Raw genomic sequence first — 27692 nt, forward strand, 5'->3', positions numbered from 1 at the left:
CTTTACCTGGTTTTGGTATTATAATGATATTAGCTTCATAAAATGAATTAGATAGAGTTCCTTTTTCCTCAATTTTTGGGAAAAGTTTGCACAGGATTAGTGTTTGTTCTTTCTGGAATGTTTGATATAATTCCTCTTTGAAGCCATCTGGCCCTGAGCTTTTGTAGGAAGATTTTTGATGACCGATTGTGATGGTCATTTGATGACTTTATTGTGATTGGTTTGTTGAGATCTTTGATTTCTTCCTGAGTCATTGTAGCTTGTTTGTGTGTCTCCAGGAATTTATCTAGTTCATCTAAGTTGTCTAGTTCATTGATGCGTAGTTGTTCACAGTATCCTCTTATAATTTCTTTTACTTCTTCAGGGTCTGTGGTAATGCCCCTCTTCTTGTTTCTGATTTTGTTTATTTGCATCTTCTCTCTGTTTTTCTTTGCCAGTCTTGCTGGTGGCCCATCAATTTTATTGATTTTCTCAAAGGACCGTCTTTTGATTTTATTGATTCATTCTGTTGTTCTTTTGTTCTCCCTTTCATCTCTGCTTTAACCTTTTTTATTTCTCTTCTTCTATTTGTTTTGTGGTTAGTTTACTGTTCTTTCTCAAGTGCCTCCAGGTGTACTGTGAAGTCCTTAATTTTTGCTCTTTCTTGTTTTTTAATATAGTTATTTAGGGTAATAAATTTCCCTGTCAGCCTAGCCTTTGCTGCATCCCATAAGTTCTGATAAGTTGTATTCTCATTTTCATTTAAATCCAGGTAGCTTCTATATCTTTAGCAATTTCTTCTTTGACCCACTGGTTATTTAAGAATGTGTTATTTAATCTCCATATATTTGTGAATGTTCATGTTCTTTGTTGGTTATTGAGATCCAGCTTCATCCTATTGTGATCAGAGAAAGTGCTGTGAATAATTTCAATGTTTTTAAATTTATAAAAACCTGTTTTGTGCCCCAGCATATGATCTATCTGGGAGAATGCTCTATGAGCGCTAGAGAAGAATGTATATCCTTGAGCTTTAGAGTGCAATGACCTATATATGGCTGTTAGGTCTAATTCATTTATCAAGTTATTTAACTTCTCTATTTCCTTGTTGATGTTTTGTCTGGTTGTTCTGTCTAGAGAGGAGAGTTGTGTATTGATGTTTCCTACTATTATTTTTGATACATCTATCTCTCCTTTCAGTTTTGCCAATGTCCATGTCATGTACTTTGGAGCTCCTTGATTGGGAGCATAAACATTTATGATTGTTATATATTCTTGGTAAATTGGCCTTTTAATTAGCATATAGTATCCTTCTTTGTCTCTCATGATGCCTTTGCATATAAACTCTATTTTACCTGATATTGGTATAGCTACTCCTGCTTTCTTTTGGTTACAACTTGCTTGGAAAACTTTTTTCATCCTTTCACTTTCAGTCTATTTGTATCTTTGTGTCTAAGATGACTCTCCTGTAAGCAGCATATAGCTGGATTATGTTTCTTAATCCTATATGCCAATCTGTATCTTTTAATTGGTAAGTTTAGTTCACTGATATTGAAAGTTATTACTGGAAAGTCATTTCTTGATTCCACCATCTTATCTTCTTAATTTTATTTGTCAGATTTATATATTCATTTCCGTCTTTCTGTTTGTAGTCTCTAATTACACTTAATGGTAGTCTTCAATTCTTTGCCCTCCTCCAGACCTCCCTCTCCTGCCCTTTTTTTTCAGCTGCAGACCTCCTTTTAGTGTTTCTTGTAGTACTGGTCACTTGTTGACAAATTCTTTCAGGACTTCTTTGCCTCTAAAAACTTTAAACTCTTCCTTAGTTTTGAAGGATCATTTGGTTGGGTCCAGAATTCTTGGCTGGAAGTTTTTCTCTTTCAGTATCTTGAATATATCATACCATTGCTTTCTTGTCTCCATGGCACTAGTTCAGTAGTCTGAACTCAGTGTTATTTGGTTTCCCTTTGTATGTAGTAGATTGTTTATCTCTTCCTGCTTTCAGGATTTTCTGCTACTGTTCAACATTTGACAGACTGATTAGTATGTGTCTTGGGGAAGGCTTACTTGGATTGATTCTCTTGGGGGTTTGTTGGGCTTCTTTGACTTGTATATTTATGTCCTTGATAAGGGTTAGGAAGTTTTCCCCCATTATGTCCTTTACTCTTCTTCCTAACCCTTTACTTTTCTCTTCCCCTTTCTGAGACACCAATGATTCTTATATTTGTATGCTTTGTTTTATCTACCATTTCCCTGAGATCCAATTCAAAATTTTCCACCTTTTTATCATTTGCTGTTTTGAGTCTTCAAAGTCATTTATTCTGTCTTCCATATCACTTATTCTTTCTTGTCTCTCCAAATCTTGTGGTGTCAGCCTCTATTATGTTTTTTAATTTGGTCAATGGAGTCTTTAATCTCTGTGATATCTGCTGTTTTTCTATTTATTCTTTCAAATTCCTCTTTATGCTCTTGTGCTGTCTTCTTGATCTTTTTGTCATTTGCCATCTCACTTATTTTATTAAGTAGAGTTATACGAACATCTTTGATTAGTTATTCTAATGTCTGGTTCTCTTTTCATTTGGTCATTAGGTAGGGCTGTATTTGCCTGCATTGTGATATGCTTAGTGATCTGTTGTTTTCCTCGCATGTAATGAAAACGTGCATATCAGGTGGGGCATAACTGTGAGATGGTTCATTTCAGGGCAGGTAGGCACAGGTTGGGGATGTTACACTGGTGCTTGTGAATGTGGGCACCAAGTGGCCAGGAGGGATGTATCTGTGCACGTGCACCAGTCTGGGGAGCATAGCCCTGACGTGTGCTGGTCTAGGGTGTAGGCCCCTTTGTGCACATGTGTAGAGCTGCGGCAGCAGGTTAGTCCTATGCCTTCACTTGTTGGGTGCAGGTGTGACCCAGCTGTGAAGGTCAATACTTTCTCAGAGCTGGGAAGTATTACTTTAAGTCATGCACATGTGTTTGTAGGAATGCCATAAACTGAAGCTCACTGAGCTTAAGGACTTGAGTGGGCACTCGTGTATATGTGCAGGTCTAAGAGTGCTGTAAACTGATGTACAGAGCTCAGGTGGGGCAGGGTGAATCTGTGTGACCCTAGGGGTGGGGGTTCAAGTAGCCTGGTTATGGAGGTTAATGCCCGTAACCTTTATGCACTGGGAACAGCCTGCAGGGAATAGGAAGGGGTAAGTAGTGCTCGGGAGGGTTGTAGGAGAGGTGGGTTGAGCTGCACTTGGGGTGGGGGTGGGTGGCAGGTATGCATGCTGGGGACTGGTGGGGTGGGGGTACTTGGAGCGTGGGGAATGGGATTGGGTGATGGGGTTCGAGTGCACGGGGTTTCAGTAAGTCTTGGGTCATAACGCTGAGCTGCTGAGGTAGCACCTTCAAGGAACACATCCTGACTTACTTCCTAGTTCCCAGTTCCTGTCTGTGCACTCCCGCAGGCTCTGTGCCTCTGAGCCAATCTCCAGCTTTCCGTTTCTCAGTTCTTTGGTCTCTGCAACCATGGCTTTGTGATGTGGTGCAGAAGTCTCTCCCAGGTCAGTTGCACTCCTGTATCACTGTCTCAGTTGCCCTCTGTCCCTTCTCTAATTTTTTCGTGGAACAGGGCTGAACTTGACCTCCTCTATTCGGCCATCTTCCCAGAAGTCTCTCTCCCTCAGTTTTGAAGGACAGTTTGGGTAGGTAGAGAATTCTTGGCTGGAAGTCTTTCTCTTTCAGCACCATAAATATACCACTGCCCTCTCTCCTCCATATTGCTAGTTGAGAAGTCCAAACTCAGTGTTATGTGATTTCCCTTGTATGTAGTAGATTGTTTTTCTCATGCCACTTTCAGGATTTTCTGCTTCTTTTCAACAATTGACAGACCAATGAGTATGTGTTTTGGGGAAGGCCCATTTAGACTTATTCTATTTGGAGTTTGCGGAGCTTCTTTCATTTGTACATTCATGTCCTTTTTAAGGTTTAGGATGTTTTCCCACATTACATCTTCAACTAATCTTCCTAGCCCTTTATTCTTCTTCTGGGACACCAGTGATTCTTATATTTTTGTATTTTGTTTTGACCATTATTTCCCTGTGATCCAATTCAAGTTTTTCCACCATTTTTGTTAATTGCCCTTTTTGGTATTATCACTTGTTCTGTCTTCTGCCCCTTCAAGTCTGCTCTTGTATATCTTATTTGTTTTGTTTGGTCTGCAGCATCTTTAATCTCTGTGATATCTGCTATTTTTCTGTTTATTCTTTCAAATTCCTCCTTATGGTCTTCTAGTGTCTTCTTGTTCTCCTCTGTGTCAGCCATCCCATTGATTTTATTTTGTAGAGTTATGTGAACATCTTTGATTAGTTATTCCGAAGTCTGTCTCCTCCAGTATTTTAATTTGATCATTAGGCTGTGCTATATCTGTCTGCATCTTGTTATTCCTAGTGATCTTTTGTCACCTTTGAGTCATGTAAAGATCTTGATAGGGTTACTTTGGAAATTGATTTCCTTCAGTAGTCTGTTTTGTATTTACAGGATGGATGTAGAGCATGATGCATGGTACAACAGTGCAGTGTTGCAATGCAGGTATAGGTACAGGGCACGATGCTACACTGGTGCCTGTGAGCTTGGGGCAGGGGATCCAGGGTTGTGGAGGTGCAGTGCAGGGGCCATGGTGGCTGGGTGCAACTCAGGGAGATCTTGGAGCACAGGAGCAGGGTGCAGTGTGGGGGACACAGAGATATGACATGGCAGGAGGTGGATGGGGGAAGTGAGCAGATGCATGGGGGCTGGTGCTCAGGCAAGATGTGGGTGAGCATATCGAGCATGGGGTTCATGCATATCATGGTGTAGGGTATGTGGCACAGAGGTCGGGACCCAGGGAAGGCAGGGTGCTGTTATATCCTTGTGTAGGACAAGGGATTCTGGGGATCCAGGATGCAAATGTGTGAGAGTCTAGGGGTGGTGCACAAGCCACAGGGGTTGCAGGTTGTGGTTCAGGGCAGTGATGTTGAGTGGATGGGACTCTGGCATGGTTGTGCAGATGAGGGAATGTTGAGGCAGGGGTGTACATATGTGCAGGGATTGCTATGTAGCACGGATGTGCACATGAGCACCTGCCATGTGTGGGAGCTGGGTTTTTGTGCTGGGAGTTTGTGGCAAATTTCTGCCTGTGTGTGGGGCAGAGTGTTGGGATGTAGAGGTCAAAAAGCCTGTGCTCAGATGCATGGGCACCTGGTGGGGAGAGTATGACTGAGCAAGTGTGAGTCTGTGTGGCAGGGCCCTGATGTGTGTGGGTCTAGTGGGTGGGGGCTGGTGTACACGTGCACAGAGGTCAGGGACAGTGTGCACAGCTTGGATATGCATGGGCTGGGACTAGTGTGGCCCGGATGTGGAAGTCAGTGCTTGCCCAGAGCTTGGGGCCATGGCAGGGGTGTGCACATGTGCATGCACATATCTGGGAGGACCTTATGCTGATGTACATATGTGCAGAGCTTGGAGGGGTTGTGCAGTGTTGTGTGACTTTTTAGGCTGGGCGTGGGTGTGGTCCAGGTATGAAGGTAAGTACCTGCAGCCTAGATGTGCCAGTGATCACCTGCATGTGTCAGGAATGGGGAGGTGGGGGTCAAGGGATTGGGTGCTGGTGCATGGGTCTCAGGAGGGGTAGGGTGAGTGTGTGCTTGTGCTGGAGAGGTGTGTCGAGTTGGGGCAGCTTGCCTGTGTCTCACGTTCAGGGTGGGTGTGCTTGTGGGCAGGTTGGGGTAGGAATGCTTGGAGGGTGGTGGGTGGGAAAGTTGATAGGGCTCAGTTTTGTTGGGTGCGGGGTAAGTCGTGGGTCATGGGGTCGGGGCAGCATGCATGAGGGTAGCACATTCAAGGAACACAGCTTGGCTTACTTCCTAGTACCTGTCTCCCTGTCTGCATTCCTGAGGGCTCTGGGCTTCCATCTTGGAAGAGGATGTTAGGCTGTTGGTGCTAGCTGGATGGTCTCCTGGTCTCTCTTTCTCAATTTTTCAGATTTTGCAACCAGGGCCTCCCTATGTGGTGTAGAGGACCCTCCCAGTTCACTTATACCTTGGAATCACCATCTCAGTTGCCTTCCTGCCCCTTCTCTAACTGTTCCTTGGAGCCAGAGTGAACTCGACCTATCCTATTCTGCCATCTTCCTAGAACTATCTCCCTTCAGTTTTGCCAGTATTTGCCTTATGTATTTTGTGGCACTATGGTTAGGTATATAAATGTTTATGATTCTTATTTCTTCTTGGTTGATTGCCCCTTTTATTAAAATATAGTGTCCTTCTTTGTCACCTTGGACTTTTTTGGTTGATATTGGTTTAAATACCCCATTTGTTTTTTGGTTTCTATTTCTACAGAATATCTTTTTCCATCCTTTCATTTTCAACCTATTTGCATCTTCGTATCTAAGCAACATATAGTTGGGTCATCCTTTTTATCCATTCTGCCAATCTATGTATTTTATTTGCGAACTTAATCTGTTAACATTCAGGATATTACTATAAAAGCAGTACTTACTTCAGCTGCTTTTTCCTTTGGCTTTATATGTCATATCTTTCTTTGTCTCTTTTTTTTCTTACTTGCCATCTCCTTTTCTGTACAGTTGATCTTTTATAATGTATCTATTTCCTTTTTCTTTTCTGTTTCTGTATATTTTAAAAATACTTTCCTTGTGATTTCTCTTGGGTTTGTGTTACACAACTTCCATCTATAACCCAGTAATTTGAAAAGACTATGACTTAACTTCAACAGCATACTTGTTTTCTACTCTGATATCTTTTTCTACCTCTTTATGTTACTTTTATCCCACATTCCCCCTTCATATTTTGCATGTCTGTTATCAGGAAGTATGCTTTTTTTTTCTGTTCAATTACATTGAATTGTATAGGAATTAATGTGTAGAGTGTGAATGCAGTACTATTGGGTTTTGTTGTGTTCATGTGTGTGTCTGTGTTTGTGTTATAAAGTCCCATGTTTTATCCTCTGACTTTCCTTCTAGTAACTTACACGTTATTGTGAGTGTAATTAACAGTCCTGAAATATGTGTGTAAATGTGGTTGGAAGGGGATGGTTGGGGTCATATAAGTCATTATTTTGGTTTGGATTTTCCCTTTTAGTTGACTTTACTGATGATCTTGATTTCTTTACACTATCCAAGTCACTATCTACAGTCTTTTTTGTTTCAATCTGTGGAATCCCCTTTAGTAATTCCTGTAGGGCATGTCTTTGGTTGATGAATGCTCTCAGTTTCTGTTATAAGAGAATATTGTAAACTCCCCCTGATTTATAAAGGACAGTTTTGCTAGAAAAAGAATATTTTGCTGACAGTTTTTCCTCTTTCAGCACCTTAAATCTATCTTACCACTACCTTCTCACCTCCATGGTTTTTTATTTAAATTCAGTGTTTAGTCTTATTGAGGATCCCTTGCATTTGGTGAATCACTTTTCTCCTGTAGCTTTCAGAATTATCTCATTTTTGGCATTGGCATTGTGATTTGTACATTATTTGGAGTATATCTATTGGAATTTATTCTATTCAGAGTACATCATGCTTTTTGGATTATGTGTATTTTTGTCCTTTATAAGAGTTGGGAAACTTTCAGCAGTTATTTCCTCAAATATTCTTTCTGTACTTTTCCCCTCTCTCCTTCTTTGAAACTCATAATGCATGTTTGTATGTTTCCTGCTGTCACTCAACTCCTGCTCAATTTTTTCCATTCTTTTTCTATCTGTTCTTCTGACTGTATGATTTTGATTGTCCTGCATTCTAATTCACTGACTCTTTCAGAGTACCTTTCAGATACACTGCTGTATGCCTCTAGTGTATTTTAAAACTCTACTACTGTGCCTTCCATTCCCATACTTTCTGTTGTGTTTCTTTTCATACTTTCAAGTTCTTCTTTAGGCTTCTGCATTTTCATCTTTATTGCCTTCCATCCCTGTCATGGTTGGGTTCATGTGTCAACTTGGCCAGATGGTGGTACCTGTTTGTCTGGTCAGGCAAGTACTGGCCTGTCTGTTGCTATGAGGACATTTCATAGAATTAAATCATAATTACATTGGCTACATGTACAGCTGATTCCCTTTGTAATCAGCCAAGGGGAGTGTCTTCTTTAATGAGTGATGCTTAATCTAATCACTGGAAGCCTTTTAAGGAGGATTCAGAAGAGACAGGCTCTCTTCCTTCTTCAGCTGGTAAACCTCTCTGTGCTAGTTTGAAATGATTCTATGTACCCTAGAAAAGCCATGTTTTAATCCCATTTTGTAAAAGCATCCATTTCTTCTAATCCCCATTCAGCATTGTATGATTGAAACTGTAATTAGATCATCTCCCTGGAGATGTGATGTAATTGAGAGTAGTTATTAAGCTGGATTATGTGATGACATGTCTCCACCCATTTGGGTGTGTCTTGAATAATTTCTGAAGTCCTATAAAAGAGGAAACATTTTGGAGAAAAAGAGATTCAGAGAGAGCCATAGAAGAACGACATAGCCACAAGAAGCAGAGAGCCTACTAGCTAATGACCTTTGGAGATGAAGAAGGAAAACCCCTTCCAGGGAGCTTCATGAAACAGGAAGCCAGGAGAAGAAGCTAGCAGATGATGCCATGTTCACTGTGTGCCTTTCCAGATGAGAGAGAAACTCTGTGTTTGCCATGTGCCCTTCCACTTGAGAGAGAACCCTGAACTTCATTGGCCTTCTTGAACCAAGGTATCTTTACCTGGATACCTTTGATTGGACATTCCTATAGACTTGTTTTAATTGGACATTTTCTCCCATAGCCAGGATCCATGAGTCCAGGAAACAAGGGGTGGAAGTGGGAATACCACTCACTATTACCCCTAGTGATCCACTAGGAAAATTTTTGCTTCCTGTCCCTGTGACCCTGAGCTCTACTGGTCTATAGGTTTTAGTTTCAAAAGTGGGAATGCTTTCACCAGGAGAAACAACAATCATTCCATTGAACTGGAATCTAAGACTGCCACCTGGTCACTTTGGGCTACTCATGCCCCTGGATCAACTAGCCAAGAAGGGGATTAAATTATTGGCTGGGGTGATTGACTCTATCAGGGGGAAATAGGACTGCAACTACACAGTGAAGGCAAAGAAGAGTTTTCCTGGAGTATAGGAGATCCCCTAAGGCGTGTCTTAGTACTACCATGCCCTGTGATTAAAATCAATGGAAAACTGCAACAACCCAATCCCAGCAGGAGTACCAAAGGCTCAGGAATTAAGGTTTGGGTCACCCCACCAGGCAAAGAACCATGGCCAGCTGAAGTGCTTGCTGAGGGTAGAGAACATGGAACGGGTAGCGGAAGAAGGTAGTGATAAATATAAACTACCACCACATGATCAGCTACCAAAACAAGGACTGTAATGCTGTTTTGTCCACGTTATGCTATTTAAGTTGTAAGAAATCAAGTTTATGAATGAATATTACCCAAGGGCTTGCACCATATTCTAGAGAGGTTTAATGTGTTTCCAGTTATATGCAGGACAGTTGAGTATTGTTAGGTGAGAAAAAAAATGTGTCTTTTATTGTTTTCTATTTAGAAATTAGGCATGGTTTAAGGTGATGAGTATAGCTGCCAAGTTGATGAGGGGTGGACTGTCATGGTCAGGATCATATATCAACTTGGCCAGGTGGTGGTACCTGTTTTGTTGGTTGGGCTAGTGCTGGCCTGTCTGTTGCTATGAGGACATTTCATAGAATTAAATCATGATTATGTCAGGTATATCCACAGCTGATTCCATTTGTAATCAGCCAAGGGGAGTGTCTTCTTAAATAAGTGATGCTTAATCTAATCACTGAAAGCCTTTTCAGGAGGATTCAGAAGAGACAGGCTCTCTTCCTGCTTCAGCCAGCAAGCCTCTCCCACCTTCACAATCTGCCCTACTGATTTTGGACTCTACGTTCCCACAGTTATGTGAGACACTTTTATAAATTTAAGTTTATGAATATTTCCTGTTATTTCTGTTTCTCTAGAGAACCCTAATACAATCCCCATACTTTCTATTGTGTTTGTTATCATACTTTCAAGTTATTCTTTAGGCTTACACATTTTCATCTTTATATCCTTTATCTATTTATACACATATTCTTTGATCTCTTCAAACTGATTTGGGAGATTTGTTTGAAATTCTTTTATTATTCTAAATTCTGCATCTCCTCTGAAGTTTTAATTTCTTCCCTTGACTGAGCCATATCTTCCCATTCATTAATATGTCTTGTAATTTTTTGTTGATGTTGAGGTATCTGATCATTTGATGAGATTATTCTGAAAGTCAGGTTCTCTGTCAGGTCTGGAGTTTTATTTCTGATTGATTTTGAATTAAGGCTCTTCCTTGATGCTTGGTCCAACTCATTCTAGATCTCTAGAACAGGCAATAGCCTGTGTGTTTTGGTTTGCTAAAGTTGCCCGAATGTAATATACCAAAAATGAGACACCTTTTTCAACAGAAACTTATTAGTTTACAAATTTACAGATCTGAGGCCATAAAAATGTCCCAAGCTAAGGCATCAACAAGCTGCTTTTATCAAAGAATGGTGTCCAGGTTTCCACTGTCACATGGGAAGGCACATGGCGATGTCTGCTGGCCCGTCTCTCCAAAATGTCTTCAGGCTTTTGTGTCCTTTTTTCTTCCTCCTGGGGCATTTCTTTCTCTCTCAGCTTCTGTTGGCTGTCAGCATTATCCAAAACGTGCCTTCCTGAAAGGACTCAAGCAAGTGGATTAAGAATCACTTTGAATGAGTAGGGTCACATCTCCATGGAAACAGCCTAATCAGAAAGTCCCACTGAAAAATAGTTCTGCCCCCACAAGACTGGATTAAAAGAACATGGCTTTTATGGGGCACATAATAGTTTAAAACCAATGCACTATGTTTACCTATTCAGATTTTCTCAGTACTTCTTTATCTAATTCTTGCCTTGTATAGCAGTACAGTTTTTAAGATTGCAATTTTGTCCAATTGTTTCACTTCCAGAAGAAAGCTTCGTTTCCACTGTTCCTTCTCTGGGAATTTTGATCTGCTCCATTTTGTGTGTGTGTGTGTGTGCAGAATTTTAAAATTCTCTCCCTCACTCTGTGCCTTACACTTAAATTTTTCCCTACACTTTTCAGTTTTGGGCCCCTCCAGTCTAACAGCAGTTCAGTTTAACCTCCCACTTTTTCATTCTTTCTTTGAAGCTTTCCTGCCTCTCCTTTCTTCCTTGTTAAGGTATTCTACCCTGGGGAGCCAAGTTGCGTCAATCCAGAAAGATGTGTCACTCCAAAAGAGTCAATTTTGCGTTTAGGTGGTCCAGCCAATAGAAAATGGACTCAGTGAGTGCACATATTGCTGACAATTCTGCCATGGTCCTCCTCCCCTCCTGGGGGCCTTTTTGTGTGCAGCACAACTTAGAGGCTAAGTGTCCTACTCTGGACCTCTGCAGACTTTATCCCTGTGCCTGGATATGCATGGGGTAGTAACTCATTGCTGTACATTGCTCTATATTCTTTGTCAATGGCAAAGGGACTCTGGCATCTGCATAACTCCTAAGCTGTGCTGGACTGAGTGAGGGGGATGGGGATTGACCAGGAGGTCTATAATGGAAATTTCTTGTCTGATATTTTACTTTTTCTTCAATTCAAAACACATGGAGTCCTTTTCCAGTCTCCACTGCCCTCCAGAATTCTAAACAAGTGGGATTTGCCCTTGTATTGGCTGATTGTTTGTGGAAAATTTTTAGGGGATGTTTCACAACACCATTTAGATGATGTCACCTGACCAACTGATTTTTTAAAAATATATTTATTGTAAAAACAACATACAAACATACATTCTTGATGTACAAACATTCCATATATGGTGTACAGTCAGTGGCTCACAATATACTAGTGATCAATGAAAGGGAGGGTAATATGCATGGAACAGATGAGTTTTTTTCTTTTTTCTTTCATTTGCTGGAGTGATGAAAATGTTAATGGTGACAAATCATTTTTTTTTAACATTTTCATCACTCCAGCAAATGAAAAAAAAAAAGAAAAAATCTCAAACATACCATGCATCTTACCCTCCCTTTCATTGATCACTAGTATTTCAATCTACTTGATTTATTTTAACTTTTGTTCCCCTTATTATTTGTTCATTTTATAGCCATATTTTTTATTCATTTGTCATTACTGTAAATAAAAGGAGCATCAGACACTAGGTTTTCCCAATCACATAGTCACATTATAAAAGCTATATCATTATACAATCATCTTCAAGAAACATGGCTACTGGAACATAGCTCTACAGTTTTAGGTACTTCCCTCTAGCCATACCAATACACCATAGACTAAAAAGGGGATATCTATATAATATGTAAGAATAACCTCCAGGATAACCTCTTGACCCAGTTTGAAATCCCTTTGCCACTAACACTTTATTTTGTCTCATTTCTCTCTTTCTCCTTTTGGTCAAGAAGGTTTTATTAATCCCTTGATGTTATGTCCCAGCTCATCCTGGGATTTCTGTCCCACATTGCCAGGGAGATTTACACCCCTGAGAGTCATATCCCATGTAGGGTGTGGAGGGCAGTGAGTTCACTTGCCATGTTGGCTTAGAGAGGCCACATCTGAGCAACAAAAGAGGTTCTCTGGGGGTGAGTCTTAGGCCTATTTTTGTTTATTTTTTATTATATAAAATAACATATATACAAAGCAAAGAAAGAAAAAAGCAATAATATTCAGAGCACTCTTCAACACATAGTTTCAGGTCAGATCCCAGAGTTTGTCATGGGCTACTATACTGTCCTCTCAGATTTTTCCTTCCAACTCCTCCAGATTATAGGAAGCTAGAGGTAATAAATTTTTTATCATCACAATTGACTTTTTTTCTCTTTTATTATGAATAATAGCATATGCAAAAGAGCAATAGATTTCAAAGCACTGCACAACAATTAGTTTTAAAACAGATTTCAAAGTTTAGTATGGGTTACAATTCCACAATTTCAAGTTTTTACTTATAGCTGCTCCAACATATTGGAGACCAAAAGAAATATCAGTTTAATGATTCAGCAATCATATTCCTATGTTAAACCCTACCCTCTCTGCATAACTCCACCATCACCTTTGATCTTTCTATCCAACTCTTTGGGGGTATTTTTGCTGTGCCCATTCTAAATTTTTCATGTTGGAAGGGGCTGTCAGGAATATGGGAGATGGAACTAGCTGATGTTATGGAGAGGCTGGGCCTTCTAGGTTTCAGGATTTATCTGGTCCAGGGACCAATCTGGAGGTTGTAGGTTTCTGGAAAGCTCAGTGCATGGAACCTTTGCATGATTCTATATATTGCCCTAGGCATTCTTCAGGATTGGATGGAATGGTCTTGGTTGGGCTTTGGAAAGTTATGATAGGCAGCAATGTCTAACTGAAGCTTGTGTAAGAGTGACCAAACCTATAGGTATGCAAAACTTCTCTGCTACTTACATAAGCTTCACAGAAGTAAGTGCAAAGGAGGTTTTTTTAGGGGGGTAGGGGAGTACAGGGTCCGGAAACCAAACCTGGGTCTCCCGCAAGGTTCTTAGGCCAATTTTTAAGTAGGCTTAGCCTATCCTTTGCAGGAATAAGTTTCATAGGGTCAAACTCCAAGATTGAGGGCTTGGCCTATTTATTTGGTTCTCCCCACTGCTTGTGAGAATATCAGAAATTCTCCAAATGGGGACGTTGAATATTTTCCCCTTTCTCCCTCTTCCCCCAAGGGGACTTTTCAAATACTTCTTTATTCACTGTCCAAATCACTCTGGGATTTATTGGGGCATCACATTAACCTGTACAAACCAACAAAATCTCATTTCTTATTCAAGATTCCATGTACTTATGGTGTTCAATTAAACTGACCATACAAATTAAATTAGGAAATGTACTACCCAAAATATAAAATTTGCATCAAATAAACATCTTTTCCTTTAGTCTGACATAGAAGTTGAAGTTTTAAAATATGAATGATATCATCATTTACCTGCCTATCCAGATCAACTACATTCATATCTCTACTCAATGTCTGACCACTTTTGCTTCTTTTTGAACAGTTCCTTTATGGATTCCTCCTGACTTTCATAGCTTAGAGCTCTAAATCTGAGTGTCAGGAGTCATATAAATACCCAAAGTTTCTGGAAAAGACCATGTTTTATACAAACAGCTCAGTATCTCAGAATTTAAAATTGACAGTTACACCTCCTGAATATTTATGACTGGTGTAAGAGTTTATATCCCTTGCTTTCAACTATAGTTCATCGAAGTTTTATATTATAGTTAGTCCATATGATTGAGGCATGATATTTGTCTTTTTGTTCCTGACATTTCATTCAACATTCAGCTCTTGAGGGTCATTCATTTAGTTGCAGAACTCAAACTTCATTCCTTCTTGTGGTTGCTCAGTAGTTCATTGTATGTATACACCATAGTTCCTCCTTCCATTCTTCAGTCCTTATACCCTTAGGCCACCTCCGTTCATTGTGCATCACGAAAACTGCGGCCAGAGACACCAGTGTGCCAACGTCCACTGTGTCCCCACACTTATTTCCTCCAGGTATATACTGAGCAATGGCATTTCAGGATCATATGGCAAACCCACCCCTAGCCTGCTGTGGAACCACAACACTGCCCTCCAAGGGGCTGCACCTCTCATTTCCTTACTGACAGTGAATAGGTACATCTCTTTCTCCACATTTTCTCTTGCACTCATTTCTCTCTGTCCATTTAAAAATTTTTTTTCATTTATTTGTAGGAATTCTTTTTTTTAATTTTATTAATAAAACCAATGAACATACAACATGAAAATTTTAAATGTATGAACTTTCCATACTTGGTGTGCAATCAATGGCTCACAATATCATCACATAGTTATATATTCATCACCATGATTATTTCTCAGAACATTTACATCACTCCAGAAAAAGAAGAAAAAAGAAAAAAGAAAAACTCATACATACCATAAGCCTTACTCTCCCTTCTCATTGACCACTAGTATTTCCCTGTACCCAATTTATTTTAACATTTGTTCCCCCATTACTTATTTGTTTTTAATCCATATTTTTTACTCACCTGTCCATACTGCAGATAAAAGGAGCATCAGAGCAAGGTTTTCACAATCACACAGTCACTTTGCGAAAGCTGTATCATTATACAATCTTCTTAAAGTAACATGGCTACTGGAATGCAGCTCTACAGTTTCAGGCACTTCCCTCTAGCCTCTCTAATACACCTTAAACTAAAAAAGACATATCCATATAATGCATAAGAATACCTCCAAGGTAACCTCTCAACTCCATTTGAAATCTTTCAGCCACTGACACTTTATTTTGTCTTATTTCTCTCTTCCCCATTTCAGTCAAGAAGTTTCTCTCAATCCCTTGATGCTGAGTCCCAGTTCATTCTAGGATTTCTGTCCCATGTTGCCAGGGAGGTTTACCCCCTGGGAGTCATGTTCCATGTAAAGAGGGGGATGGCAGTGAGTTTGCTTGCAGTGTGGGCTGAGAGATAGGTCACATCTGAGCAACAAAAGAAGTTTGCTAGGGTGACTCTTAGCCTTAAGTTTTTTACAATTTATTTTATTATTAAACATAACATACAGACATAAACATTCTTACCATATGATCATTCCATTCTACATATATAATCAGTAATTCACAATATCATCACATAATTTTATATTCATCATTGTGATCATTTCTTAGAAGATTTGCATCAATTCAGAAGAAGAAATAAAAAGGAAACAGGAAAAAAATCATATATACCATACCCATTACCCCTCCCTTTCATTGATCACTAGCATTTCAATGTACTATATTTTAATATTTGTTTCTCCTGTCATTTATTTATTTTTAATCCATATGTTTTACTCATCTGTCAATAATATAGATAAAAGAGCATCACACAGAAGGTTTTCACAGTCACACAGTCACATTGTGAAAGCTATGTCATTATACAATCATCTTCAAGAAACATGGCTGCAGAAACACAGCTCTACATTTTCAGGCATTTCCCTCCAGCTGCTCCAATATACCTTAACTAAAAAGGTGATATCTACTTAATGTGTTAGAATAACCTCCAGGATAACCTCTCAACTACATTTGGAATTTCTCAGCAATTAACACTTTATATTGTCTCATTTTGCTCTTCCCCCTTTTGGCCAAGAAGGTTTCTTCAATCTCTTGATGCTGAATTCCAGCTTATTCTAGGATTTCTGTCCCACATTGCCAGGAAAGTTAACACTCTTAGGAGTCATGTCCCACATAGAGGGTGGGAAGGCAATGAGTTTGCTTGTCATGTTGGCTGAGAGAGAGGCCACATCTGAGCAACAAAAGAGGTTCTCTTGGGGGTGTTTCTTCAGCCTAATTTTAAGTAGGCTTAGCCTATACTTTGCAGGGTTTTTCATATGATCAAGCCCCAAGATTGGGGGCTCAGCCTATTGCTTTGGTTGTCCCCAAATGCTTGTGAGAATATCAGGAATTCTCCACTTGGGGAAGTTGAATTTTCCCCCTTTCTCACCATTCTTTGTAAATATTTCTTTTATTCACTGTTCAAACCCTTCTAGGATTTATCGAGGCATTGCTCTGGACAAACCTACAAAATCTCATGCCCTTCTCAAGGTTCCATGTACTTATGATGTTCAATTAAGCTGTCCGTGTAAGTTACATTAGGAAATGCACTAGCCAACTATAAATTTTGTACCAAATAAGCATTTTTTGCTTTAGTCTCACACATAAGTTAAAGTTTTAAAATATTAATTGCCATATATTTTCATCACCCTGAATTATTGACATTCCTTTGTTCTTCCTCATGCAAAACGTTTTTCAATTTGTACATTTAGTCACTATCATTATATGCTCTAGGCATCCCTAAGTTATACCATCTCAGTCTTTATTGTATATCTTTCCTTCTGATTTTATTTGTGTCCCCAGGCCTCCTCCCTCTATCATTCTCACATTTTAGCTTCATTCAGTGTTCTTAACATTATTGTATTACAGTTACACAGTGTTGTGCTATCCATTTCTGAATTTTTGCAATCAGTCCTGTTGCAGAATCTGTATCCCCTCAGTTCCAGTTACCCCATATCTACCCTATTCTATCTCCTGATGACCTCTGTTCTTAACTGAAATTATCCAAGTTCATTCATTAATGTTAGTTCATATCAGTGAATCTATACAGTATTTGTCCTTTTGTTTCTGCCTAATCTCACTCAGCGTAATGTTTTTTGAGGTCCATCCATGTTATTACATACTTCATAACTTTATTCTGACTTAACAGCTGCATAATATTCCATTGTATGTATATATCACAGCTTGTTTAGCCACTCATCTGTTGATGGACATTTGGGCTGTTTCCATATCTTGGCAATTGTTAGTAATGCTGCTTGTGGTGGTTTGAAAGGATGTATGTACCCTAGAAATCCATTTTTTGCTCCTAATCCCATTCTGTAAAGGCAGCCATTTCTTCTAATCCCTATTCAGTTCTGTATGCTTAAGAATATAATTAGAACATCTCCCTAGAGATGTGAGTCAATCAAGAGTGGTTGTTAAACTGTATTAGGTAGAGACATATCTCCACCCATTCAGGTGGGTCTTGATTAGTTTTTTGGAATCCTATAAAAGAAGAAACATTTTGGATAAATCTGGAAATTCTGAGAGAGCAGAGAATGACATAGCTACAAGAAGCAGAGAGTCCACCAGTCAGTGACCTTTGGAGATGAAGAAGGAAAATGCCTTCTGGGGAGCTTCATGAAACAGGAAGCCAGGAGAGAAAGCTAGCAGATGATGCCATGTTCACCATGTGCCTTTCCAGCTGATAGAGAAACCCTGATCATGTTTGCCATGGGCCTTTCCACTTGATAGAAAAAACCTGAACTTCATCGGCCTTCTTGAACCAAGGTATCTCTCCCTGGATGCCTTAGATTGTACATTTCTATGGATGCTTTAATTGGGACATTTTCTTGGCCTTAGAACTGTAAACTAGCAACTTATTAAATCCCCCCTTTTAAAAGCTGTTATGTTTCTGGTATAATGCATTCTGGCAGCTAGCAAACTAGAACACTGCTATAAACATTGGTGTGCAAATATCTGTGTCCTTGCCCTCATGTCCTCTGAGTAGATACCTAGTGTGCTGGTCTGAATCTGCGGTGGACCCCAGAAAAGCCATGCACTTTGATCCTCATTCAATGTTGCTAGGTGGGAGCATTTTGATTGTTTCCATGAAGATGTGACCCACCCAATTGTGGGTGGTAACTTTTGATTTGATGATTTCCATGGAGTTGTGTCTCCACCCACTGAAGGTGGAGTTGCTTGCTGGAATCCTTTAAAAGAGGAAACACTTTGGAGACAGTCCCTTTTTTTGGTAGAGCCACGAGAAAGCCAGCAAATGCTGCCATGTTTGCCATGTCCCTTTCCAGCTGAGAAATGTTGAACATCATCAGCCTTCTTGAACCAAGCTATCTTTCCCTGGATGCCTTGGGTTGGACATTTCTATAGACTTGTTTTAATTGGGACATTTTCTCGGCCTTAGAACTGTAAACTAGTAAATTATTAAATTCCCCTTTTTAAAAGTCATTCTGTTTCTGGTATATTGCATTCTGGCAGCTAGCAAACTAGAATACCTAGCAATAGTATTGCCAGGTCATAAGGGAATTCTGTACCTAGCTTCCCGAGGAACTGACAAACTGTCTTCTGCAGCAGTTGTACCATTTTACATTCCCACCAACAGTGGATAAATGTGCCTCTTTCACCACATCCTCTCCAGCACTTGTCGTTTTCTGTTTTACTAATAATAGTGATTCTGGTGGGTATGAGATGATATCTCATTGTGGTTTTGATTTGCATTTCCTAAATAGCCAGGGAAGGTGAGAATCTTTTTATGTGCCTTTTAGCCATTTGTATTTCCTCTTCTGACAGGTGTCTGTTCATGTCTCTTGCCCATTTTTAAATTGGGTTGTTTATCTTTTTGTTGTTGAGTTGAACAATCTCTATATATTCTGGATACTAGACCCTTATCTGATATATCGTTTCCAAATATTGTCTCCCATTGTGTAGGCTGCCTTTTTACTTTCTTGACAAATTCTTTGATGCACAAAAGTGTTTACATTTGAGGAGTTCCCATTTATCTATTTCTTTCTTCAATGCTTGTGCTTTTGGTGTAAGATCTAGGAAACCACCTCCTATTACAAGTTTTATAAGGTGTTTCCCAATATTTTCTTCTTAAAGTTTTATGATATTACCTCTAATGTTAAAATTGTTTTATCAATTTTGAGTTAATTTTTGTATAGGGTGTGAGATATGGATCCTCTTTCTTTTTTTGCATGGGGATATCCAGTTCTTCAAGTACCATTTTATTGAAGAGACTGTTTTGTCCCAGGTGAGTTGGCTTGACTGCCTTATCAAAGATCAGTTGTCCATAGATGAGAGGGTCTATATCTGAACACTGTATTTGATTCCGTTTGTCAGTATATCTATCTTTATTCCAGCACCATGCTGTTTTGACCACTGTACCTTCAAAATATGCATTGACTTTGTTGGGAGGGGGCCCAGATGGCGGCTTAGTAAGGTACATGCATCTTAGTTCCTCCTCCTCCAGAGCAACTACTAGGTGAACAGAAACAGTGCAGAACAGCTCCCGGGGCCATGGCAGGGAATGGACACACAGCATACCCCAGTCTGGACTGGCTAATCTGACTGCGAGACTCGGCTGCGGTGAGATCCCCGTGTGGCCGCGTGATTCCCCGAGCAGCGGCAGCTGTGGCGGCCTGAGCTCCTCCCTCCCTCCTTTCCGGGCTGGCTGAGAGTCTCTGAGAGGCAAGTTTCCCAAGCCGTGGCGGCCGGCGCCCCTCTTTTGTGGGCGGCTTCCTGAACCGGCTACGAGTCTCAGATCAGAGGGCTACCCAAGCCGCAGCGCCCAGTGCCCCTCTTTTGCGGGCAGCTTCCTGGCCAGCGCCCCTCTTTTGCGGGCGGCTTCCTGGTCCGGCTACGAGTCTCGGATCAGAGGGCTACCCAAGCCGCGGCAGCCGGCACCCCTCTTTTGCGGGAAGCTTCCTGGACCGGCTACGAGTCTCGATTCAGAGGGCTACCCAAGCCGCAGTGCCCGGCGCCCCTCTTTTGTGGGCGGCTTCCTGGCCGGCGCCCCTCTTTTGCGGGTGGCTTCCTGGTCTGGCTACGAGTCTCGGATGAGAGGGCTACCCAAGCCATGGCAGCCGGCAACCGACGCCCCTCCCCCACGGGTGGCTTCCTGGTCCGGTGGCGAATTCCCCGGGCCGCTGCGGCCAGCGACTGACACCCCTCCAGGGAGAGGAGGGAATTTCCGACAGTGGCAGGGACTGGGTCCAACCAAACACCAATAGGGGAATTAATAAAGGAGCCACAGGGTCCCCTCAAGCTGCGGCGGCTGACGCCCCACCATGCGCGCCCCCCCGGACCAACTGAGAGAATTGGATCGGAAATTCCCCAGGCCGCGGAGAACGGTGACCGGGGGGATCCCTTCCAAACACGTGAGACAAACGTGTGCCACGAGTGCCACCTACTGGGCAGGATAAGAAAAACAGAACCCAGAGATTTCACAGAAAAATCTTACAACCTTGTTGGGTCCGACACCCAGGGAAATCTGACTAAAGGCCCAGATGCCAACAGAAGATAACGGTCCATGCTCAGAAGACCGAGAATATGGCCCAGTCAAAGGAACAAACCAATAGTTCAAATGAGATACAGGAGCTGAGACAACTAATGCTGAATATACGAACAGAAATGGAAAACCTCTTCAAAAATGAAATTGATAAATTGAGGGAGGACATGAAGAAGACATGGGCTGAACAAAAAGAAGAAATAGAAAAACTGAAAAAACAAATCACAGAACTTATGGAAGTGAAGGATAAAGTAGAAAAGATGGAGAAAACAATGGATACCTACAATGATAGATTTAAAGAGACAGAAGATAGAATTAGTGATTTGGAGGATGGAACATCTGAATTCCAAAAAGAAACAGAAACTATCGGGAAAAGAATGGAAAAATTTGAACAGGGTATCAGGGAACTCAAGGACAATATGAAACGCACAAATATACGTGTTGTGGGTGTCCCAGAAGGAGAAGAGAAGGGAAAAGGAGGAGAAAAACTAATGGAAGAAATTATCACTGAAAATTTCCCAACTCTTATGAAAGACCTAAAATTACAGATCCAAGAAGTGCAGCGCACCCCAAAGAGATTAGACAAAAATAGGCGTTCTCCAAGACACTTACTAGTTAGAATGTCAGAGGTCAAAGAGAAAGAGAGGATCTTGAAAGCAGCAAGAGAAAAACAATCCATCACATACAAGGGAAACCCAATAAGACTATGTGTAGATTTCTCAGCAGAAACCATGGAAGCTAGAAGACAGTGGGATGATATATTTAAATTACTAAAAAGGAAAAACTGCCAACCAAGACTCCGATATCCAGCAAAATTGTCCTTCAAAAATGAGGGAGAAATTAAAACATTCTCAGACAAAAAGTCACTGAGAGGATTTGTGACCAAGAGACCAGCTCTGCAAGAAATACTAAAGGGAGCACTAGAGTCAGATACAAAAAGACAGAAGAGAGAGGTATGGAGAAGAGTGTAGAAAGAAGGAAAATAAGATATGATATATATAATACAAAAGGCAAAATGTTAGAGGAAAATATTATCCAAACAGTAATAACACTAAATGTTAATGGGCTGAATTCCCCAATGAAAAGACATAGATTGACAGAATGGGTTAAAAAACAGGATCCTTCTATATGCTGTCTACAGGAAACACATCTTCGACCCAAAGATAAACATAGGTTGAAAGTGAAAGGTTGGGAAAACATATTTCATGCAAATAACAACCATAAAAGAGCAGGAGTGGCTATACTAATATCCAACAAATTAGACTTCAAATGTAAAACACTTAAAAGAGACAAAGAAGGACACTATCTACTAATAAAAGGAACAATTAAACAAGAAGACATAACAATCATAAATATTTATGCACCGAACCAGAATGCCCCAACTTACGTGAGGAATACACTGCAAACACTGAAAAGGGACATAAGCACAAATACCATAATAGTTGGAGACTTCAATTCACCACTCTCATCAATGGACAGAACATCTAGACAGAGGATCAATAAAGAAATAGAGAATCTGAATATTACTATAAATGAGCTAGACTTAACAGACATTTATAGGACATTACATCCCACAACAGCAGGATACACCTTTTTCTCAAGTGCTCATGGATCATTCTCAAAGATAGACCATATGCTGGGTCACAAAGCAAGTCTTAACAAATATAAAAAGATTGAAATCATACACAACACTTTCTCGGATCATAAAGGAATGAAGTTGGAAATCAATAATAGGCGGAGTGCCAGAAAATTCACAAATACGTGGAGACTCAACAACACACTCTTAAACAACGAGTGGGTCAAAGAAGAAATTGCAAGAGAAATTAGTAAATACCTAGAGGCGAATGAAAATGAAAACACAACATATCAAAACTTATGGGACACAGCAAAGGCAGTGCTAAGAGGGAAATTTATTGCCCTAAATACCTATATCAGAAAAGAAGAAAAGGCCAAAATGCAGGAATTAACTGTCCACTTGGAAGAACTGGAGAAAGAACAGCAAACTAATCCCAAAGCAAGCAAAAGGAAAGAAATAACAAAGATTAGAGCAGAAATAAATGAAATTGAAAACATGAAAACAATAGAGAAAATCAATAAGGCCAGAAGTTGGTTCTATGAGAAAATCAATAAGATTGATGGGCCCTTAGCAAGATTGACAAAAAGAAGAAGAGAGAGGATGCAAATAAATAAGATCAGAAACGGAAGAGGAGACATAACTACTGACCTCACAGAAATAAAGGAGGTAATAACAGGATACTATGAACAACTTTACGCTAATAAATACAACAATTTAGATGAAATGGACGGGTTCCTGGAAAGACATGAACAACCAACTTGACTCAAGAAGACATAGATGACCTCAACAAACCAATCACAAATTAAGAAATTGAATTAGTTATTCAAAAACTTCCTAAAAAGGAAAGTCCAAGACCAGACGGCTTCACATGCGAATTCTATCAAACATTCCAGAAAGAATTAGTACCAACTATCCTCAGACTCTTCATTAAAATTGAAGTGGAGGGAAAACTACCTAATTCATTCTATGAAGCCAACATCACCCTCATACCAAAACCAGGCAAAGATATTACAAAAAAAGAAAACTACAGGCCAATCTCTCTAATGAATATAGATGCAAAAATCCTCAATAAAATTCTAGCAAATCGTATCCAACAACACATTAAAAGAATTATACATCATGACCAAGTAGGATTCATCCCAGGTATGCAAGGATGGTTCAGCATAAGAAAATCAATTAATGTAATACACCATATCAACAAATCAAAGCAGAAAAATCACATGATCATCTCAATTGATGCAGAGAAGGCATTTGACAAGATTCAACATCCTTTCCTGTTGAAAACACTTCAAAAGATAGGAATACAAGGGAACTTCCTTAAAATGATAGAGGGAATATATGAAAAACCCACAGCTAATATCATCCTCAATGGGGAAAAATTGAAAACTTTCCCCCTAAGATCAGGAACAAGACAAGGATGTCCACTATCACCACTATTATTCAACATTGTGTTGGAGGTTCTAGCCAGAGCAATTAGACAAGAAAAAGAAATACAAGGCATCAGAATTGGAAAGGAAGAAGTAAAACTATCACTGTTTGCAGACGATATGATACTATACGTCGAAAACCCGGAAAAATCCACAACAAAACTACTAGAGCTAATAAATGAGTACAGCAAAGTAGCAAGTTACAAGATCAACATTCAAAAATCTGTAGCATTTCTATACACTAGTAATGAACAAGCTGAGGGGGAAATCAAGAAACGAATCCCATTTACAATTGCAACTAAAAGAATGAAATACCTAGGAATAAATTTAACTAAAGAGACAAAAAACCTATATAAAGAAAACTACAAAAAACTGTTAAAAGAAATCACAGAAGACCTAAATAGATGGAAGGGCATACCGTGTTCATGGATTGGAAGACTAAATATAGTTAAGATGTCAATCCTACCTAAATTGATTTACAGATTCAATGCAATACCAATCAAAATCCCAACAACTTATTTTTCAGAAATAGAAAAACCAATAAGCAAATTTATCTGGAAGGTCAGGGTGCCCCGAATTGCTAAAAACATCTTGAGGAAAAAAAACGAAGCTGGAGGTCTTGCACTGCCTGACTTTAAGGCATATTATGAAGCCACAGTGGTCAAAACAGCATGGTATTGGCATAAAGATAGATATATTGACCAATGGAATCGAATAGAGTGCTCAGATATAGACCCTCTCATCTATGGACATTTGATCTTTGATAAGGCAGTCAAGCCAACTCACCTGGGACAGAACAGTCTCTTCAATAAATGGTGCCTAGAGAACTGGATATCCATATGCAAAAGAATAAAAGAAGACCCATATCTCACACCCTACACACAAGTTAACTCAAAATGGATCAAAGATCTAAACATTAGGTCTAAGACCATAAAACAGTTAGAGGAAAATGTAGGGAGATATCTTATGAATCTTACAATTGGAGGCAGTTTTATGGACCTTAAACCTAAAGCAAGAGCACTAAGAAGGAAATAAATAAATGGGAACTCCTCAAAATGAAACACTTTTGTGCATCAAAGAACTTCATCAAGAAAGTAGAAAGACAGCCTACACAATGGGAGACAACATTTGGAAATGACATATCAGATAAAGGTCTAGTATCCAGAATTTATAAAGAGATTGTTCAACTCAACAACAAAAAGATAGCCAACCCAATTACAAAGTGGGAAAAAGACTTGAACAGACACCTATCAGAAGAGGAAATACAAATGACCAAATAGCACATGAAGAGGTGCTCAATGTCCTTGGCCATTAGAGAAATGCAAATCAAAATCACAATGAGATATCATCTCACACCCACCAGAATGGTCATTATCAACAAAACAGAAAATGACAAGTGCTGGAGAGGATGCGGTGAAAGAGGCACACTTATCCACTGTTGGTGGGAATGTCAAATGTTGCAACCACTGTGGAAGGCAGTTTGGCAGTTCCTCAAAAAGCTGAATATAGAATTGCCATATGACCCAGCAATACCATTGCTGGGAATCTACTCAAAGGAATTAAGGGCAAAAACTCAAATCGACATTTGCACACCAATGTTTATAGCAGTGTTATTTATAATTGCAAAGAGATGGAAACAGCCAAAATGTCCATCAACAGACGAGTGGCTAAACAAGCTGTGGTATATACATACGATGGAATATTATGCAGCTTTAAGACAGGATAAACTTATGAAGCATGTAATAACATGGATGGACCTAGAGAACATTATGCTGAGTGAGTCTAGCCAAAAACTAAAAGACAAATACTGTATGGTCCCAATGATGTGAATCGACATTCGAGAATAAACTTGGAATATATCATTGGTAACAGAGTCCAGCAGGAGTTAGAAACAGGGTAAGATAATGGGTAATTGGAGCTGAAGGGATACAGACTGCAACAGGACTAGATACAAAAACTCAAAAATGGACAGCACAATAATACCTAATTGTAAAGTAATCATGTTAAAACACTGAATGAAGCTGCATCCGAGCTATAGGTTTTTGTTTTGTTTTCTTTTGTTTTTACTACTATTACTTTTATTTTTTTCTCTATATTAACATTCTATATCTTTTTTCGGTTCTGTTGCTAATTCTTCTAAACCGAGGCAAATGTACTAAGAAACGATGATCATGCATCTATGTGATGATGTTAAGAATTACTGATTGCATATGTAGATTGATATGATTTCTAAATGTGGGGTTAATTTCTTTTTTTCCATTAATTAATAATAAAAAAAACCACAAAAAATATGCCTTAAGGTCAGGTAGTGTGAGACCTCACACTTCATTTTTCTTTCTCAGGATACTGTTAGGTATTCATGGCACCCTGCCCTTCTAGATAAATTTGGTTGTTGGTTTTTCTGTTTCTGCAAAGTAAGTTTTTGGGATTTTAATTGATATTGCATTAAATCTGTACAATTTAGGTAGAACTGATATCTTAACTACACTTAGTCTTTCAATCTCTGGGCACAGTGTGCCCTTCCACTTATTTAGGTCTTCTGTGATTTCTTCTAGCAATTACTTGTAGTTTCATTTGTATAAATCTTTTATATCCATAGTTACATTTATTCCTAAATATTTTATTCTTTTGTTTGCAATTGTAACTGGAATTTTTTTTCTTGATTTCCCCGTCAGATTGCTTATTGCTACTGTATAGAAACACTACAGATTTTTGTGTGTTGATCTTGTAACCTGCCACTTTGCTATACTCATTAACTAGGTCTAATAGTTTTGCTGTGAATTTTTCAGGGTTTTTTATGTATATTATTATATCAGCTGCAAACAGTGAGAATTTTACTTCTTCTTTTCTAATTTTAATGCCTTGTATTTCTTTTTCTTGTCTAATTGTTCTGGCTAGAACTTCCAACACAATGTTGAATAACAATGATGGTAGTGGACATCCTTGTTTTGTTCTTGATCTTAGGGGGAATGTTTTCAGTTTTTTCCCCATCGAGGATGCTGCTAGCTGTGGGTTTTTCATATATTCCCTTTATCAAGTTGAAGAGTTCCCTTCTATGTATCCTTTGAAGTATTTTCAAGAAGAAAGGATGTTGAATTTTGTCAAATGCCTTTTCTGGATCAATTGAGATGATCATGTGGTTTTTCTGCTTTGATTTGTTGATATGATGTATTACATTGCTTGATTTTTTTATGTTGAACCATCCTTGCATACCTGGGATGAATCCTACTTTGTCATGGTGTATAATTCTTTTAATGTGCTGCTGGATTCGATTTGCAAGAATTTTGATGAGGATTTTTGCATCTATATTCATTAGAGGGATTGGTGTGTAATTTTCCTTTCTTTTAATATCTTTGTCTGGTATGAGGGTGATGTTGGCTTCATAGAATGAAGTAGGTAGCCTTCCCTCTTCAATTTTTTTGAAGACTTTGAGCAGGATTTGTACTAAGTCTTTCTTGAATGTTTAGTAGAATTCACATGTGCAGCCATCTGGTCCTGGGGTTTCTTTTTTGGGAGCTTCTTTATGACTAATTCAATTTATTTACTTGTGATTGGTTTGTTGAGGTCCTCTATTTCTTCTCGAGTCAATGTTGGTTGTTCATGCCTTTCTAGGAAGTTGTACATTTCATCTATGTTGTCAAATTTATTAGCATGAAGTTTTTCATACTATTTTCTCATTACCTCCTTTATTTCTGCATGGTCAGTGGTCATGTCCCTTCTTCCAATTTTTATTTTATTTGCATCCTCTCTTCTTCTTTTTGTCATCCTTCCTAAGGGCCAATTTTCTCATAGAACCAACTTCTGTTTTTTTTTATTTTCTTGATTGTTTCCAATTTCATTTATTTCGGCTCTAATCTTCATTACTTCTTTCCTTTTTCGTGCTTTGGGGTTAGTTTACTTTTCTTTCTCTAGTTCTTCCAAGTGAACAGTTAATTCCTTGATTTTTGCCCTGTCTTATTTTTTGATATAGGCATTTCAGACCATAAATATCCCTCTTAGCACTGCGTTTGCTTATCCCATAAATTTTGGAATATTGAGTTTGCATTTACATTCACCTTGAGATATTTAGTGATTTCTC

At 39.3% G+C, this 27692-nt stretch overlaps 1 protein-coding gene and 1 pseudogene across 5 annotated transcripts in view; one reads left to right on the top strand and one right to left on the bottom strand.

Annotated features, from left to right (window-relative positions):
* The window catches only part of LOC143670994 (uncharacterized), a 37192-nt pseudogene extending 33700 nt beyond the window's left edge, over positions 1–3492 (bottom strand).
* ZC4H2 (zinc finger C4H2-type containing) overlaps positions 1–27692 on the top strand; it is a 113936-nt gene that overhangs the window by 60824 nt on the left and 25420 nt on the right. The gene's annotated exons all lie outside the window — the stretch shown is intronic.

This window comes from Tamandua tetradactyla, chromosome X (assembly GCF_023851605.1).
Source record: "Tamandua tetradactyla isolate mTamTet1 chromosome X, mTamTet1.pri, whole genome shotgun sequence".
NCBI lineage: Eukaryota > Metazoa > Chordata > Mammalia > Pilosa > Myrmecophagidae > Tamandua > Tamandua tetradactyla.